This window comes from Cynocephalus volans, chromosome 15, assembly GCF_027409185.1.
Source record: "Cynocephalus volans isolate mCynVol1 chromosome 15, mCynVol1.pri, whole genome shotgun sequence".
NCBI classification, from domain to species: Eukaryota; Metazoa; Chordata; class Mammalia; order Dermoptera; family Cynocephalidae; genus Cynocephalus; species Cynocephalus volans.
This window is the reverse complement of record NC_084474.1, coordinates 14,808,628-14,826,687: the sequence shown is the minus strand read 5'-3', so window position 1 is coordinate 14,826,687 and position 18,060 is coordinate 14,808,628. Positions and strand designations below refer to the sequence as shown.

Below are 18,060 nucleotides of genomic sequence, written 5' to 3'. Positions count from 1 at the left end.
CCAGTGTTGGGTGCATACATATTTATGATTGTTATGTCTTCTAACTGGATAGATCCTGTTATCACTACATAATGGCCTTCTTTGTCTCTTTTTATGGTTTTTGGTTTTAAGTCTATTTTGTCAAATATAAGAATAGCTACTCCTGCTCATTTTTAGTTTCTACTTGCATGGTATATCTTTTTCAATCCTTTCACTTTTAGTCTCTGTGTGTCTTTATAGGTGAGGTGGGTCTTTTGAAGACAGCATATAGTTGGGTCTAGCTTTTTAATACAATCAGTCAGTCTCTGACTTTTGAATAGAGAGCTTAATCTGTTTACATTTAGGGTCGTTATCAACAGGTATTGCTTTACTCCTGACATTATATTGCTTTTAGTTTAGGTGTCTTAGATATCATTTGTCCCTTTCTTCCCCTTTTATTTTTCATCTTCAATGTTAGTTGAATTTTTGAGGTGACATAATTTAGCTTCTTTCTCTTTCTTGTTTACATTTTGGTTTTAATGGTGGGTTTTGCTCCTTCTTGTAAATCTGTGATAGTGATTACCGTTTTTCAGATTCCAGATACAGGACTCCTTTGAGTATTTCTTGCAGGGCTGGTCATGTGGTAGTGTACTCCCATAATTTTTGTTTTTCTGTGAAATACACTATTTTTCCCTCATTTCTGAAGGGTAATCTTGCTGGATATAGAATTCTTGGCTGGCAATTTTTATCTTTTAGTATTTTGAATATATCATCCCATTATTTTCTGGCTTGTAAGGTTTCAGTTGAGAAGTCTACTGTTAGTCTGACGGGGGCTCCCTTACAGGTGACTTGGTACTCTTCTCTTGCTGCTTTTACAATGCTCTCTTTGTCTTTGAGTTTTGCCAGGTTAACTATAATGTGTCTTGGAGAGGATCTTTTTGGATCGAATTTGTTTGGGGATCTTTGGGCTTCATGGATCTGAAGGTCTGCATCTCTCCCTACACCCAGGTTGTTCTCTGTTATTATTTCCTTGAATAGGTTTTCAATTCCTATTCCTTTCTCCTCCCCTCTGGAATACCCATGATCCAGATGTTTGTGTGCTGGAGGTTTTCTGCTAGCTCTCTTAGATTGTCTTCATTTTTTTTAATTCTTTTTTCCTTTTCTTGTCTACCTGGGTGATTTAAAAAGACCATCTTCAAGATCTGACTTTCTTTCTTCTGCTTGCTCTAGCCTGCTGCTCAAGCTTTCTGTTCTGTTTTTAATTTCATTGAGTGAATCCTTCAGTTCTAGGAGTTCTGTTACATCCTTTTCTAAGGTATTAAATTCTTTGTAAATTTCCTCCTTCATGTCCTGGATATTTTTTCTTGTTTCATTGTGTTCTCTAATTGATTCTTCTCTTATCTCTTTGAATTTTCTGATCAGCACTCAGAATTTTCAGACATCTCAAGGGTTTCTTGCTTATAGGGTCTGGTACTTGAGAATTATCATATTCCTTCAGTGGCATCATATCTTTTTGTTTATTTGTGGTTCTAGTACTTTTTGTTGATGTTTGGTCATCTGGGAGGATGCTTGTTTTTTCTATTACTCTGAAGTAGGCTATGAGGGGAAAGACTTCCACCTCTATTTTTAGGCTCTGCCGGTGACTATTCTTCTATCAATGCAATTGAGTATGTGGTAGGCAGCCACAGCTCCTGCTCAGTCAGTGGGTGTGCCTTCTCCAGGACTCAGAGCAGGTGCAGGCCAGTGCCTGGAGTCATTTCTGGGTGGTGGGGAGTGAGCAGTGCTTACCTGGAACACCCATGTAGTCAGTCGGTGGGCGTGCCTTCTCCGGGGCTTGGGGTGGACACAGGCCAGAGCCTAGAGTCGGGGCCAGGTGGCAGGGAGCTGCCTATGTTTTTTAAAGATATTTTAGCTGGGAGTATAATTCTAGTTTGTTGGAGTTTTATTTTCTTTCTGTACTTGAAAGATGGTGCTTCACCGTCTTCATGCCTATGTGCTTCTTACACTACATATACTATCATCCTTATCTTTGTTTTTATATATGTAATAAGTCATTTCCTCTGACTGCTTTTAAGAATTTCTCTCATCACTAGCTTCAAGAAACCTGATTATGTTATGCTTTGGTGTAGGTGTCTTTATATGACTTGTGATTTGGTGTTTGTTGAGCTTGTTGAATCTGTGGGTTTATAGTTTTCACCATATTTGAATAATTTGTCTGATAGAAGTTTTCCCATATAAAGTGCTTAACAGTGTTTGACACAGAGATACAGTCCTAGAGAATAAAAATAAAACAGCATCAGTGAGCTATGGGAAAACTTCAATCAGAACAATCAATATTTTTGGACTAGGTCTTCTCAGGTATACCTCACCCAGAAGTTCTCTCTTCCCACCCAATCAAGATAGGTACAGAATGGAAACACAGAACCCAAGGAAAGCAGTGAGGGCCGTCAACCCTGGAAAGAACTTGGGTTATGAGAGCCAAGAGTGTTGACTACATCAAGCGACAAGTTGAGCAAAGGATTAGTCAAGACAGGACCAAGCTAGTTATGCCTAGTCACTTCTTTAACAAATAGTTAATAGGCATTCTTCCAGGTCACAAAACCAACATCAAACTTGTCCAACAGATAATGGAAGAGAGAGGGCTGGGGGCTCGCCAGAAGTCAGTGACTGAGACAAAGCAAAGTGTACCAAGAGCTCAGAGGCCATTCAAGATTTTTCTGAACTGATGGCAACACCTTGCCTCTCTGAAACTGGCCAGATATCATTAAAGGCTTGTGATAAGTAGCATCTATGCTGGATATTTTCCATGTCCCCTCTAGTTTATGCTCCATCTTCTCCACTTGGCTCTGTGGCCCCCTAAATGTGTTACATCCATGGGCTACATTGCTCTCTGGCCTCCTGTTGGGTGGGACTGAGCAGAAGCATCAGCAGATCTAAGTAGTGAATTCTTCATACTTCCAGCTTCCTCCTGGCAGGGTTGCCACTGGCTAATTGGGCCCTGGACTAAAAGGCTCAGATTCCAGAGGGCAGCTCTCTCCATGCTGCCTCCCTGCCTTTGGTTCTGGTAACGCCCCCTGCCTCTGCTCTTTTAGATCCAAGGGTGACAAAGCAGCCACCAGTCACCAGTCATGGATACCATATTCTCCCATGTAGTTTGTTCATGCCCTGCCCATATCTCTGTAAACAGACTTTCATTAAATGCCACGTGAATTATCATAACTTGAGTGTTTCCTGCTGGGACCCAGCATACAAGGATTTGCAGGTACGAATCCCTGATACTGGAGAATATGAGATGGCAGAGCAGTAGAACCACGATGAGGCTGGCGCCTGCTTCAGACCAGGCTACTGGGTAGGATTAGCCATTGGCACAGCTATGCTAGTCAGGAAACTAAAAAATATGACTGGTGAGATCACTGAGGGGTCAGAGGGATTTCAAATTCCTCAGATGATGAGAATTGTGACCATTTCAAAAAAACCAGCAAGGAAATCCACTACTGTAACAATACTCAGTGCTGCTCACCAGGAGGAATACTCAGCTACTGAAATGAGAGCATGTTTTATTAATGAAAAGCCACACAGTCATTTTAGTGGGTTATTTTAATGAAATGCAACTCTCTAGTGCCCCTAAGCCTTTGGAATTGACCAGATCAGAAGTGCTACAGAATATTATGTTCTGCAATTCCTGTTTGTCTTAAATGGATTTTGTTCTGTTAGCATTGCTTTTACCCATGTGTATGTTTTTAATTTTATATGTATTTACTTGTATAAGTTTTTTGGATGTGGTGTGAAGGAAAGTAGTAGGTTGTGAGTGAGTCACCTGTGTGACACGTGCACGACCTCCCCAAGCTCTGGATTCCTTATCAGTCAATGAGGGAGAGATGGTAGCAGTCAATCTCATTTTGGATATAATTGTAATGTGTCTTTATTTTAGTTTCACAAGCTCCTGAGGGCTGGACTGATTGCATGTCATGCTCTGCAGAAAATAAAATGTCATGTAAAAAACAAAGCCTAAAGTTCTGATAAAAGAGAAACACATTTGTAAATTTTATTAAAGTGTATCAAATTTACGTCTCTATTTTCAACTAAAAATATTTCTTGAAAATAAGTTTTATTTAGTTCTCTACTATCACCATTATTTTAGTCTAACTAGCCTTGTTATATTGTAAAAATTTCAAAAATGACTTGTGCAATTAAAAAAATTTCACAACAGCCCAAAGTATTAAGTGTTCTAGCAAGTCTTCCATGCCACTTTATTAGCAAATACAGTTTCTTAGTGTTTGGCTAACTACTGAACTTTAATCTGATTTCAAAATTTTGGTAATAAACCAAATAACTTCAAAAGATCCATTACTGTCCTACAATTCCATTCCAGAACCATGGGACATATTTCAGTAAATTCCAGAAGGTAAAAGGAAACCACATATCTATACATGCTCAACTTAAGTATGAAAAACTATTGAAGTGCTTACCTTTAAATCTATTGTCATTTTTCATCCATTTTACGTCAAGAATTTGATTTTATGTGCTTTATGAATAACAAAAATCCTGGTTTGTGCCTTAATCAATTAATAAATAGCTACTACATACCTATCATATGAAATGCTACAGGGTAACAAAGCATATCAATCTTACTAGGTATGATCTACCTGAGATTCTCTGAGTACACTGCATTTTTCCTCCATCACATAAAATTGGAATTAAATATTTTGCTCAATTAGTTGTTTTCTATCTGTCTTCCTCTAAACTTCCTAAGAAAGAGAGAATGCTTGGTGCTTTGTCATAGCTCTATCTCTGGAGCCAAGCCTACAGGTTGCAACAAAAGAGGTATTTAAGAAATATTTATTGAATAAATGAGTGGCTTAAAAACTCATTGGGAGGACAACACACATATACAAGGGTACTTCAATAAGTTTTTGGAAAAATAGAATTAAAAGATAATGTGAATCTTCCCATGAACTTTTTGCAGTTCCCTCATATATTTAAAGTTAGTTATCTGTAGAAGAAAAAAATGAACAGGTCAGACAATAATTCAGAAAAAGAGGTGTAACTGTCCACTAAAATGGAAAAGACGGAATCTTCTATCACGGGAGAGAGGGCCCGCCCATCCTGGGATGTGGTTTGTGGGCAGAGTTGGGGGAAGGTACTAGGCAGGGAATCAGGCCTGGGCCTCCATAACTGAATATTACATGTATTCAGTCACAGGAGTCCACCCAAAATTCTGGGAGAAGATTACACTCATTACAGAACACACCACCTGAATAGCAAGAATCACAAACTAATACTTCTTCAAAATAAATGTAGTAGTCATGTCATTATCAAAATTATACTGCTGTGAGTCTTCTGGGTTAAAAATGTATTATTAAACACAATTTTGGAAGCCGCAATCTTGGTAACTGTTATTTGGCATTTCTTCATTTCTTAATATTCAGTAGATACAATACATGAAAGGGTCACCCACCTCTCTCTGTCCCTAAATTGGTAATTGGGGTTGTCAGTTGTCAATTGTGGAATACAAGAGAGGTCATTCCAGGCTAGGAAAAGTACCTGCCAGGGTCAGAGGTGAGAACATAAACAGCTTGCTGCTTGGCGAGCACATAAGCCAGGCACATGGAAGAAATCCAGAAAAGCTGATTAGAATCAAATGACATATATCCTAAAAGCCAGGCAAAGGCATTTAGACTATATCCCCCGCTTGATCCTCAATTATAGTGCTAAGGCACTGTCACCTCCTTCTACAGTGTCTCTTACATCTGCCCTTCTTTTCCATGCTCTGACTCTCTCTCTCTCTCTCTCTCTCTCTCTCTCTCTCTCTCTCTCTCTCTCTCTCTCTCTCTCTGTCTCTGAGCCTGGCTCACCTCCCAGTCCTCTTTACATTATGGCCCTGTGGGACTTAAACTTCAGTGTGCATCCAAATCACCTGGACTCAAATCCAGATTGCTGGTTCCCAACCCAGAATTACTGGTTCCATAGATCTGGGGTAGGGTCCCATAATTTGTATTTCCAGCAAGTTCCCAGGGGATGCTGATGCTACTGGTTCTGAAACCACACTCAGAACTACTAGATTAGGCACTACCTCATACCTCCCTGTCTTTATCTCAATTACCCATATAGAAAATATGCAGCCCTTTAAATTGCTGCCAGAGAGGTCCGCTGACTTTGAATCTGGGTCACCTCAGCACCATTGACCATCAAGGACCCATGCTGATCTTTGTAGACAACTTCTTGGTATTCACATCTTCTGATGGGTCATGCTGACCAGAATCCAAACACCTTAGCAGCTCAGTTTTCAGGCCATCAGACTTCTCTCCATGGTGACTGTTATTTATGTATTCAACAAATATTTATTAAGCATATAATATGTGCTAAAGGATGCAAATGAAAACAAGGCAGACATGTCATTTCCTGGCACCTGGAACTTGCAATAGACTGTTACCTAATCTCTGCCCTATTTTGTACCAGATGCAGTTGGATCAACAGGATTATGAACAGTCAGTCTGACTGGAAAAGCCAACATCAAGCAGAGCTTGGTTCAGATATAGGATGACACATAGATTTCACTACTGTTTCCAAGTGTGAATAATCTTGAGGAAAGTTTGACAAGGATTCTAGGCCATGTCAGGGTTCAGATATGTTAAAGATAAATTTAGGCAGATCAAAATTTTATAGTGCTTATTTGAGCAAACAGTGATTCATGAATTGGGCAGCACTAAACTGTAATCAGTTTAGGGCTCTAGCAAGGGCACACAAGGGAAAAACTTTTCTAAGATGTTCACAGAAGCAAGACAAAAAAAAAATTGATGGGTTAAAGTGGAAAGTCACTAGTTAGAGGTTAGTTAGCAGTGTCTGATTTTCCTAGCCTATGTCCATTCACTCTGAGTTGGGTTTCAGTTTGCTTAAGTAGGAACCCAAGATGCTGCAACCCTCTCAGCCTAATGACCTCCCAATAAATTATTTTAACAGTAGATGCTGGATAGCAATATCCGTCATAGGGGTCGGATGGAGAATGGCTGCCAGTGACCCCTGCTTAGAGCAGAGGCCTTCATGGGTAAAGACTGTAAAGCATCCAATCTAATGGGAAAACACACAATGTAGGAACAAGCCAAGAAGGCTCATTAATACAACTGCTATTTAACACTGTCCTGGGGGCATTAGTCAAGGCAATTTGACAAGAGAAATTACATGTATAAGGACAAAAACAGAAGAGATAAAACTGTCCATTTAGAGACTATATAATTGTATGCTTGTAAAATCCAAGACTATCAACTGAAAAGCTACAGTCAGAAAATCCAGTAAGATAGCAGGATATAAAATTAACATACAAAAATTAATACTATATGTACATATAAACAACTAGTTAAAAGACATAACTAAGAGAATACAGTACTCAACTACATCTCATCTCCTAAAGGGACCACCCCCTAGTACCATCACCTTGGGAGTTAGGATTTCAGTATATGAATCTTGGGGAATGCAAACATTTGGACCATAGCACTGCACATACAGTACTACTTTTGTGTGGCGAATAAGTAAGGAAAAAGCATCTGAATATTTAAATACAAGCAAACACAAATGTTTTATTTGTGAAAAGAAGCATAAGAAAGAGAAACAAGGAAATACTAAAAAATTATGTGAGAGTGTGTGTGGAGAGGGAGAGAGGCAGAACGCAGAGAAAATAGGACAGGGGTAGGCATGGCTAGAGGGAAAGGAAGTCCACTGTGCATACCTTTCTGTATAATTTTGTCCTTTGAATAATGAAAATAAATTATCTATTCCAAGCAGTAAATAAAAATAAACTCTTAAAAAATGTTTCTAATTTTAAACAAGCTAAAAAAAATGAACCTATCTGTATATCAAATTAATAACACAACCATACAGAAAAAGATTTCTCTCAATTGACTTCAGAACACAGTACTTTAACCATACACACTGATAATGAAAGACTTTCTAGAGATAAAAAAAAAAAAGAAACTCAAAGAAATTTTCAACTTCCACAGCAGTTGTGCTGTTTGCAGCAATATCAAATTGTCTTGTAATTATTCTCCTTATATTAAAAGAAATGAGATGTGGGATAGAAATAAATATTTTTGATGTAGGAAGAAAGAGATGTATGTAGAATAAAAAAACAAATAAAAATGGTTCAATGCTAAAATTGATTTGAAAATATCAATAGTAAATCGAGATTTTTAAAAAATATATATCGGGCCGGCCCATGGCTCACTCGGGAGAGTGCGGTGCTGAGAACACCAAGGCCCCGGGTTCGGATCCCATATACGGATGGCCGGTTCGCTCACTGGCTGAGCGTGGTGCTGACGGCACCAAGTCAAGGGTTAAGATCCCCTTACCGGTCATCTTTAAAAAAAAATAAATAAAAAATAAATAAATAAAAAATAAAATAAAATAAAATAAAAAATATATATCATCTGGCTCTGCCACTTAAAAAAAAAATAGAAGCCTAGAATCCATTACTGCCCCAGTAGTAATGAACAGCCCTAGACCCCAGATTTTGGCATCTAATATTCCACCGAAAGAAGCCAGATTCCTTACAGAAATGGCTAATGCCAGTTCTGAAGTAGGGAAAATTTCAGGTGGGCCTAGAACATCTTATTGTCCCAGAAAGCAAGGCCATTTTCAAAGCTGATGGGACCTTCCTTCTGACTTCCTCCCCTTAGAGGCAGAGGTGAGGTGAGAAGGGCACGGGAGGGCAGAGGCTGAGGAAGAGGCAGGAATATAGTTTCTGTATATTATCTTCAAAAATACACGAATGGCTTAAGTCTGGACATGAGGACACATTGAATGGATGCATGCTGAGGGTCTTCCTACAGAATAAAAGGCTGCCAAGGTCATGGCCACCCAGGAAAGACTGAGGAACTGCTCCAGATTAAAGGAGATTAAAAAGTATGACAGCTACAAACAACGCATAATCCTGGATTGGGTCCTGGGCCAAAAAAGTAAAACATTGGAGTATTTTGAGAAATTTGATTAGAGTCTGTGAATTAGATGTTGACTTTGTGATTTCAATTGTACTTACGCAGAACAGTGTCCTTGTTTTCTGGAAAAATACACTGGAGGATTAAGGAATGATGGGGCAATGGGACATCTGGACATTATGGAGGGAAAAAAAGATAATGAGTAAAATATACATATATGTGTGTTATTATATATATGTATGTGTGTACACACATAAGAGGGTACTTCAAAAATTTCACAACAAGATTTGTATAATCTTTTACTTCTCTTTCATATACATATATACAGAGAGAGAGTTCTCTGTGCTGTTCTGGCAAATTTTCTATAAGTTTGAAATTATTTCAAAATTTTAAAAACATACTATGCGATGTTATTACATACAGGCAGTCCTCGCTTTAGAGGATAAAATGACCCCAACAATTTCAGTGCAAGCTGCAAGCATACAAAACAATCTTAATAGTCAAGGGTAAACATTACAATTATGCTACAACCATTAAAAATTTTTGTCAAAACATTAAAAAGTATTTTACCATTGGTTATGGGATATTTAAAAGTTGTATAAATAGTATTTACTCTGTACACAGTAATTTAAAACATAATCATTGAGAATTAAAGTGTTGTATTTCTTCAAAAAGCACGTAGTAAGAGTAGTTCAAACCATGCTCACTCTCCTTTCATGGTATAACTTGCCATATGGAGAGAACATCTCTCCCATGTTTTGGTGAATTTTGGTGAACCTTTACAAGTTTGGACCAGCTTCCAATATTTTATGCATTGTGCTTTCAACTTCAAAAAAATATCTTTGAGGATATCTTTAATGTGAAGTTTTTTGATGGCATTACTTCCTATAGGACATCTTCATCCTTTTTGTCATAGCCACTTTTCTCATTTATGCTGGTAAATTCCTTTCACGGAGTTCCTCTGAATGGATAGCTAGAGTCTCTCTAATGATGGCAGCATTCACATTCCCAGTCAGCTATTTCTTCTACAACTCCATTTATATTCACTTCAAATCCCACAGCTACTTGCACAGTGCAGTAAAATTTCTACCATGTTGAACTCATATCATGCACTGATGCTTGAGTGTTTCAAACTGCATATCATATTTCTTCCAAAACTCAGCTAAAAAAATTGCATGATCTTCATGTCCTAGATTGTTCGTGCTGCTATAACACAGTACCCGAGACTGGGTAAGTTATAATCAACAGAAATTTATTTCTAGGTGAAGGCAGTTATGCCTTCATAGCTCATACACTCAGCCCACCTACAGAGTTGACACCATGCAGACACTGTCAAAATTTACTGCTTATGCCCTCCAAAGTGGTGGCCCTAGTTGCACCTGGTCCTGTTTGAGCCACAGCTGATGCAGCCAAGGAGTTCTACACCTGAATGCATGAAACAGAGACTTGAGGTGGCTCTGGGAAGTGAGACCTGAGGTCTCACAGGCACCCTGGGCCCCTCCCTTAAAACCATTCTGCCCTCAATGTCCTGGTACTCTGGGCCTGTGATGAGACTGGCAGCCCCAAAGATCTCTGAAATGCCTTCAGAATCATTTCATCAGTGTCTTGATGAATAGCATCTGGCTTCCTTCTATCCATACTAATCTCCTTATCAAATGGTAGCTTGGCCACATCCTTGGTATTCTCTCCCAAACAAGCCTTTTCTTTCTTTACTACATGGCCAGGCTAAGAAATTTCCAACCCTTTAACATCTGTTTCCCTTTGGATTATAAATTCTCTCTTTAATTCATTTCTCTCTTCTCTTATTTTACTATAAGCAACCAAGAGAAGCCATGCAGCACCCTCAATACTTTGCTTAGATAGTTCTCCTGCCAAATATCTAGTTCATCACTTGCATATTCTGCCTTCCACAAAGCATAAAGACACAAACACAATTCAGCCAAGTTCTCTGCCACTTTATAACAAGGTTGGCCTTTCCTCCAGTTTTTAATAAGATATTCCTCATTTTTGTCTAAGACCTCACCAGAGTGGTCTTTCCTGTTTATATTTCTACCAACATTCTGATCATGACCACTTAGGTAACTTCCAAGAAGACTGTGGCTGTCCTCTTCTGAGCCTTCACTAAAATTGCCCTTAACATTCTCTCTTCACAGCAATCTAGGCTTTTTCTTGCATACACTTCAAAACTCTCCTAGCTTCTACCCATTACCCAGTTTCAAAGCTGCTTCCACATTTTCAGGTATTTGTTATTAGCAACACCTCCCTTCTTGGTACCAATTTCTGTTTTAGTCCATTTGTGCAGCTATAACCAAATATCTTAGCCTGGGTAATTTCTAAAGGTTATAAATTTATTTCTCACAGTTCTGGAGGCTGGGAAATCAAAGGTCAAGGCACCAGCAGATTTGGCAGGCACCTTGATGCTGCATTTTTTTGGAGGGGATGAACACCATGTCTTCACATGGCAAAGGGATTAAAAAAGCGAACAGGGCAAAAATTGCCTAGCTATTTCCACTGAGCTATTTTATAAGGGCACTAATCCATTTATGAAGGCAGAGTCCTTAAAACTTAATCACCCCAGTAAGGCCCCCCTTAGTACTATCAAATTGGGGATTAAGTCAAAAGATATGAATTTGGGGGAACCTTCAAACCATAGCAGATGGCTAGTGGCTATTTTGTTGAATAGCACAGCCCTAGCTGCTGAGAGCAAATCCCAACCTCTGGTCAAGGTTGTGGAACCCTTACCCAGCCACTGAAAGCCATCTGTGCCGCGGTCATAAAACAGTGCTACATTCTCTGGAATTTGAAGCTCTGCAGAGGATGTTGGCTCTTCTTTGGACAAGAGGCAGCCTCGTCTGGGTACAAACTTTTCCCTTCACTGAATTTTTCTGCCTCTGACATTTAGTCTCCTACAAATCTACTCCAGGGTTATGGCGAAGGTAATGATGATGCCTTGATAATGTTTCTGGGCTTTTCTCTCATATTGAAACTTTGATAATGTTGCTTCTGGGTCTTTCTTTTCAAGAACTTCTTCTTTCTAAGGCATTGCTTCTATAATGTCACTTCCCAAGTAACAATTGAAAGGTAGTAGTAAAATCTGAGAAGCATAGTCAAGTCAAGTGTCAGCCTCTGCATGTCCTCTGGCAATCAGTGATGATGCACTATCTCTCAGTGGATTGCACAGAAGGGTTCTGTGAAACATTGCCCAATGCAGTGTTCCCAGAGGGAAGACCCCTGTGTTCAAGGTTTATTGCCCAAGACAAAGTAGGATGTAAAAACTACTTAACCAGAACAAAGAGTCAAAATCAGGACTTCTGAGTTTCAAAACAAACTTTTGAAACCTGTGGCTTGAGGCACAAAATTGAAAGATAAAACATTTTTTGAGTTACCCAATGTTGAGCCTAGAGGACTCAGCCAAGGAATAAAGGGAGTACAGAATGATGCAAGTGCTATAGGCCCACTACACAGGTATGACATGACAACTGCTATTTCAGAGAAAGACCTAGAGGGAAATCAGAGAGGAGAGTGAGGAAATCACTGATGGGCTAAAGGAGGCAGAGTGACATGTCCGATCTGGCCTCTGGAGAGCAGAACGGGGTAGAAATCCGAGCAGAAGACATCATGGGGTAGAAGCCCAAAGCATTAAAAAGGTGTTACACTGGCACCAGAAGCCATGAAGAAACTCAGCCTTGGAGAAGACACCCCAGCTGCCTGCAATGCCTTAATGCTGCCTGATTGGGTGGGGCAGGGTATATAATTTTGAAGTGACTGTCTACACAAAAGAGACTAGACTTTAACCTTGAAGAAATAGGGAATAACTTTGAATTGGTAAGATTAGTAGATCTGCCATTAGTGAAATAGAGTCTTGGGAGCTAAGAGAATTCATTTCTAGGGAAATAAAGTGCTATTTCTGCTCCTGGCTCTCATGGCCTGCTGTGGGCTGATTATCCCCCCAAAACTCCTTGAAGCTTGACCCCCATTGTAACAACACTAAGAGGATGAGAAACCCAATTATAGTATTTGAAAGGTGAGGCCTTCAAGAAGTGATTAGATTGTGAGGACTGTGCCCTTATGAATGCATTGATCCATTCAGGAAATAACGGGTGTGGTTGTTATGGCTTTATAAGGAGGGCAAATGAGAAGGTTAGCTCTCTCTTGCTCACGCCATTCCTCACCATGTGATACCCTGCATTGTCAACCAGAAGAAGGCCCTCACCAGATGCGCCCCCTGGACTGTGATCTTCCCAGCCTCCAAAACTGTAAGAAATAAATTTTGTTTCTTTATAAATTACCTGAGTTCAGGTATTCTGTTACAATCAAAGGAAAATGGACTAATACATGGCCCATTGTAGCTGTGTGCATTGTAGATGTACTGTGGTGAATTGATGATTAAAGTGTCAGTGGCAAAGATAATGTTTTTTAGCAGGGATGGGGTTCTGAGGACAAACCTCCAAAGACAATGGTATGAAGGCTAGACAAAGGAGTATAGACAGTCCATCTACCAGTGTTCTCGTTCTTCGGATCAGCAGTGTCCAGGAGCCTCAGCTCAGGCCCTCTCTGAAGCTGGGCAGTGGGCTCACCGGGGCCCATGCCCACCACTGTGGAGTGGACACATGGCACCATGATGTCCATAATTACAAGAGAAAACAAAACAATGATTTGGAATGCCTGCTCATAGTGTGAATTCAGTAATAAATGGGCAAACACCTGAGTAAGAATGCGTAGTGCTGTGTTAATCAGGACCACCCCCGGACACTGCAGAGCAGTCCTGTCCAGCTCGATAGCCCTGCACCCATTGCCTCTGATCCTTCACACCTTCTCCTCAACATCAATCTTAGGCAATTCCAAAGAACTCCCAGAAAGCCACGACAGAAATGTATAAATATAGGTGAGTGTGTACACAGGTGATGGCTATAAATATGTACATAAATGCATTTGTGTACATGCATAAGTATGCATACATCTATGTGTGTGCATATGTATATATATAGAAACGCATATGTATATGTGTGCATAATATATGTACTATCAAAGTACTGTCTCCACAAAATGATATTAGAAGAGAAATTGGAAGGATGAATTTAACTGAAGTCAAGACAACTCGACTAAGAATTTCAAGGTAGAAAAATAGAAAAATTTGCCCCAAACTGTGCCAGAATACTAGCCCCTTCTTACCCAGTAATAGAATGCTAATTTTATTGGAGGAGCAGTATGTCCACCTAAAAGATGTCATTTCCCAACTTCCTTTGCATATAGGATTGACCACAGAGATGTAAGCAGAAGTAACAACAGGCTTCACGGAAAAGGCTCTTTTTGCTTCTTGCCTTCCCCTTCTTCATGGTTGGAACGCAAATGTGATGACTGAAGCACCAGCAGCCACATTGTAAACCTGATGAAGAAAACCATAGACCGAAAAGACAGACTAAAAGGACAGAAGGAGCCTGGAATCCTGATAACTTTGGGGAGCTACGTACTAGTCCAGGACCACCTAGCTAGTCTATGTGTATCAAAATTTAAAGAACAGTAACTACTACAAAAAAAAAAAAAAAAGCCCAAGAGTAAACCACTCTTGCATCTTTATTTCATAGATTAAGCAAATATTTATGGAGAACTGACTGCGAGTTGTACCCTTCATTGGGTACTGGGAATATAGAGGGAATTGGGGTAGTCCTTTCCCCTGAAAAAATCATAGTCTAGTGGGGAAGAGAGACATGCAAACCAGTAATTAAGAGATGATGATAAATAATCTAAAAAATGATGTGGCAAACTCTGAGCCAGTATATTATTACTTCCTTACTATTCACTGAGTTTAAAGTGGTTATAGGCACTGGTTATTGTACTTCAAAATATTTGTCTTCTGCCATAATATATTTAATTCATTTCATTTTCAATTTTCCAAGAACTTGTAAATACATTAAGAGTATATTAGCCATATCCATAATAGCATTTGAGGCCCATTCTTAAATTAAATTAAATTCAACAAATAATTACTGAGTACTTGTTACATGCAAGGCTATGTTTTACTGGGAAGAAAAAAAAAAGAGTAGCCATTGTTCTGGTCCCCGCCAGCTCAAAGGGCGGCGGCAGCAGCGGAGCACATGTGCTGTGCTAAGGCCACACTCACTGAGGACCCAATGGGTGCCTGTCTCTCCAGGACCGGAGAGTGAGGCTAGCGTCAGCGAAGACACGGTAGTGAGGGAAAGGGCAGCAGGAGACAGGTTAGGCGCCCCTCTTGGAGGATGGACAGCCCTAATGTCATGGGGTCGCCACTCAGCCAGGGTGGGGATTGTGGCATAGCTGGCTGATTGAGTGCAGGGCAATGGGTGAATCGCCGCTGGGCTCCTGTTCAACAACCTTCTGGTGTCCATCTGCATTACATTCCTCAACAAATGGATCTATGTGCACCACGGCTTCCCCAACATGAACCTGACCCTGGTGCACTTCGTGGCCACCTGACTGGGCTTGTACATCTACCAGAAGCTGGACACTTTTTCCTCCAAAAGTCTGCCACCCTCCAAGCTCTTCCTCCTAGCTTCTGTGGCTTTGTGGTCTTCACCAGCCTCTCTCTGCAGAACACCATAGGCAGCTGTCAGCTGGCCAAGCCTATAACCATGGTGGTGATCACAGGCATCCGGACCTTCTGCTACCAGAAAAACTCCACCAGAACATGGCTCATACTGATTCCTATAACTTTATGTGTAACCCCCAATTCTCATTACAAAGTTAAGTTTAATTTCCTTGGAACGGTTTTTTGCTACTCTTGCTATTTTAGTTACATCCCTTTATCAAGTGTGGGTAGGAGCCAAATAGCACGAAGTGCAAGTAAACTCAATGGCAGCTGCTGTGCTAGCAGGCACCGATGGTATGTTGTTGGTCTTGGTGCCATACTTTGAGCCAGTGTTTGGAGAAGGAGGAATATTTGTTTCCTGGTCAGTTTCTGCTTTATTTATGGTGCTGCTATCTGGAGTAATAGTTTTCATGGTGAACTTATAAGCTTATTGGGTCATTTGGAACACTTCACCAGTCACCTATAGCATGTTTGGACACTTCAAGATCTGCACTACTTTATTTGGAGGGTACATTTTATTTAAGGATCCATTATCAATTAATCAGGGTCTCGGCACTTTATGTACATTATTTAGCATTCTTGCCTATAACCACTTTAAATTAGTGAACAGTAAGGAAGTAAGAGTAAACTGGTACAATGTCCTTAATTGGGTTTGTGTGGAGAAAAGAAATTTGCCCCAAGATGATAAAAAGCATTGTGTGCAGTTATTTTCAAAAAAGAAAAAAATTTCATTGAACGATTTGCAAGAAGACAAAGGAAATTTTATTCATAAATTATTTTTTTTTAGTCCCCCTTTTTTTTAAGTTAATTCTCTAAAACCAATATGGTTCATGCTTCTTTTCAAAGATGACTATATGAAGTATATAGGCTGATTTGGTTATATCAAGTGACGTACATGAAAATTAAAGTTCTATAACAATGATGAAGGAATTGGTATTACTCTACTACAAATGTGTTGTGGGTTTTCAGTTCATCGTCCTCTAAGGAAGGACACACTGGACTCCTCTTCTTGTTAGTAGATGGTTTTCCAATGTGAGATTTATTATAATTTTGGTAACAGTGTTGAGGTCAGAATGTAAATCTAGCATTTCTATTTTAGTTGATTTAGTTTGACTTCCCAATTATTTACAGAAATGAAATATCATTTATAAAGTGTAATAGAGAAGATGACCATAAGACAAAATCCAATTCTAAAAGTACTATTTTTTCTAATAGAAAGTTGATGTAAGAAGTCATACATTATTTTTAAAAAATAGAGTTTTTATAGGTCTTCTCTTATTTTTGAGCTTTCAGTGAACTGTAGAAACTATATGTGGAGTTAAAAATAAAACATCCCCATGTTTAAATGGCTCAAAGAAAAGACTATAGGGGGAATTTAAGCCATCCCAATAGTCTCAAAAGTCTTAGATTGTTCCAGCACCAACTTAAATGTCCAAAGTCTCATCTGAGACTCAAGACAAAACTTCTTTTAGCTGTGAGCCTGTAAAAATCAAAAACTAGTTGTCTATTTCCAAGACACAATGGTGGAATTGACATTGGGTAGACATTCCCATTCCAAAAGGGAGAAATAAGTCAAAAGAAAGGAGAAAGAGGCCCCAGGCAAGTTTGAAACACAGCAGGGCAGACATTAAATCTTAAAGCTCCAGAACAATCTCCTTTTACTCCATGTCATGCCTCCTGGGCACAGTGGGGGGAGCCTTTAGGTCATGCCTTTGCTACTGTAATTCACCTTAAGCTGTTAGAAGTAGTCACATAGGTGACTGAAGGCTTTGCTCCTTAGAAATTTTTTCTGGCAAATATTCATCACCCTTAAATTTGGCCTCCCACAAAGTCCTAGGGCATATATAGGGCTTAGACACAATGCAACCAAGCTCTTTGCTACAATCTAGCAAGGGTCACCTTTTCTCCAGTTCCCAGTAAGTTCCTCATTTTCACCTGAGACCTCATCAGCATGGTCTTTACTGTCCACATTTCTATCAGCGTTCTGGTCACAACCATTTAACCAACCTCTAAGATGTCCCAGCTACTCCCTTGTCTTTTTGTCTTCTTCTGAGTCCTCCAGACTCCTCCAACCTCTGCCCGTTTCCAAGTTCCAAAGCCACATCCACATTTTCAGGTATCGCTGTAACAACATCCCATTCTCTGTACCAATTTTCCATATTAGTTCTGTTTATGTTGCTCTATCAGAATACCTAAGATTGGGTAATTTATAAAGAAAAAAGACTTATTTGGCTTCTGATTCTGAGGCAGTTGCATCTGGCTCAGGCCTCAGCCTGCTTCTACTCATGGCAGAAGGTGGCAGGCAGCCAGCAGGTGCAAGAAGATCACATGGCGAGAGAGGGAGGGGAGGGCCAGGCTCCTTTTTCACAAGTTCTCAAGGGAACTAATAGAGCTAGAGTTCACTCACCAGCCCCACCCCCAGGAGGACATTAATCTATCTATTCACGAGGGACCTGCCCTCATGACCCAAACACCTCCTAACACTGCTACCTTGGGGATCAGGTTTCAACATGAGCTTTGGAGGGACAAACACATCCTAACTCTATCACTGTATAATTTCAATTATATGACATTCTGGAAAAGGCAAAACTATGGAGACCTTAAAAACAG

The 18,060-nt window shown here is 39.8% G+C and overlaps 1 pseudogene; it reads left to right on the top strand.

Moving 5' to 3' along the window:
• LOC134363639 (solute carrier family 35 member E3-like) overlaps nucleotides 1–16,096 on the top strand; it is a 33,753-nt pseudogene extending 17,657 nt beyond the window's left edge.
• The last annotated feature ends 1,964 nt before the right edge of the window (nucleotides 16,097–18,060 follow it).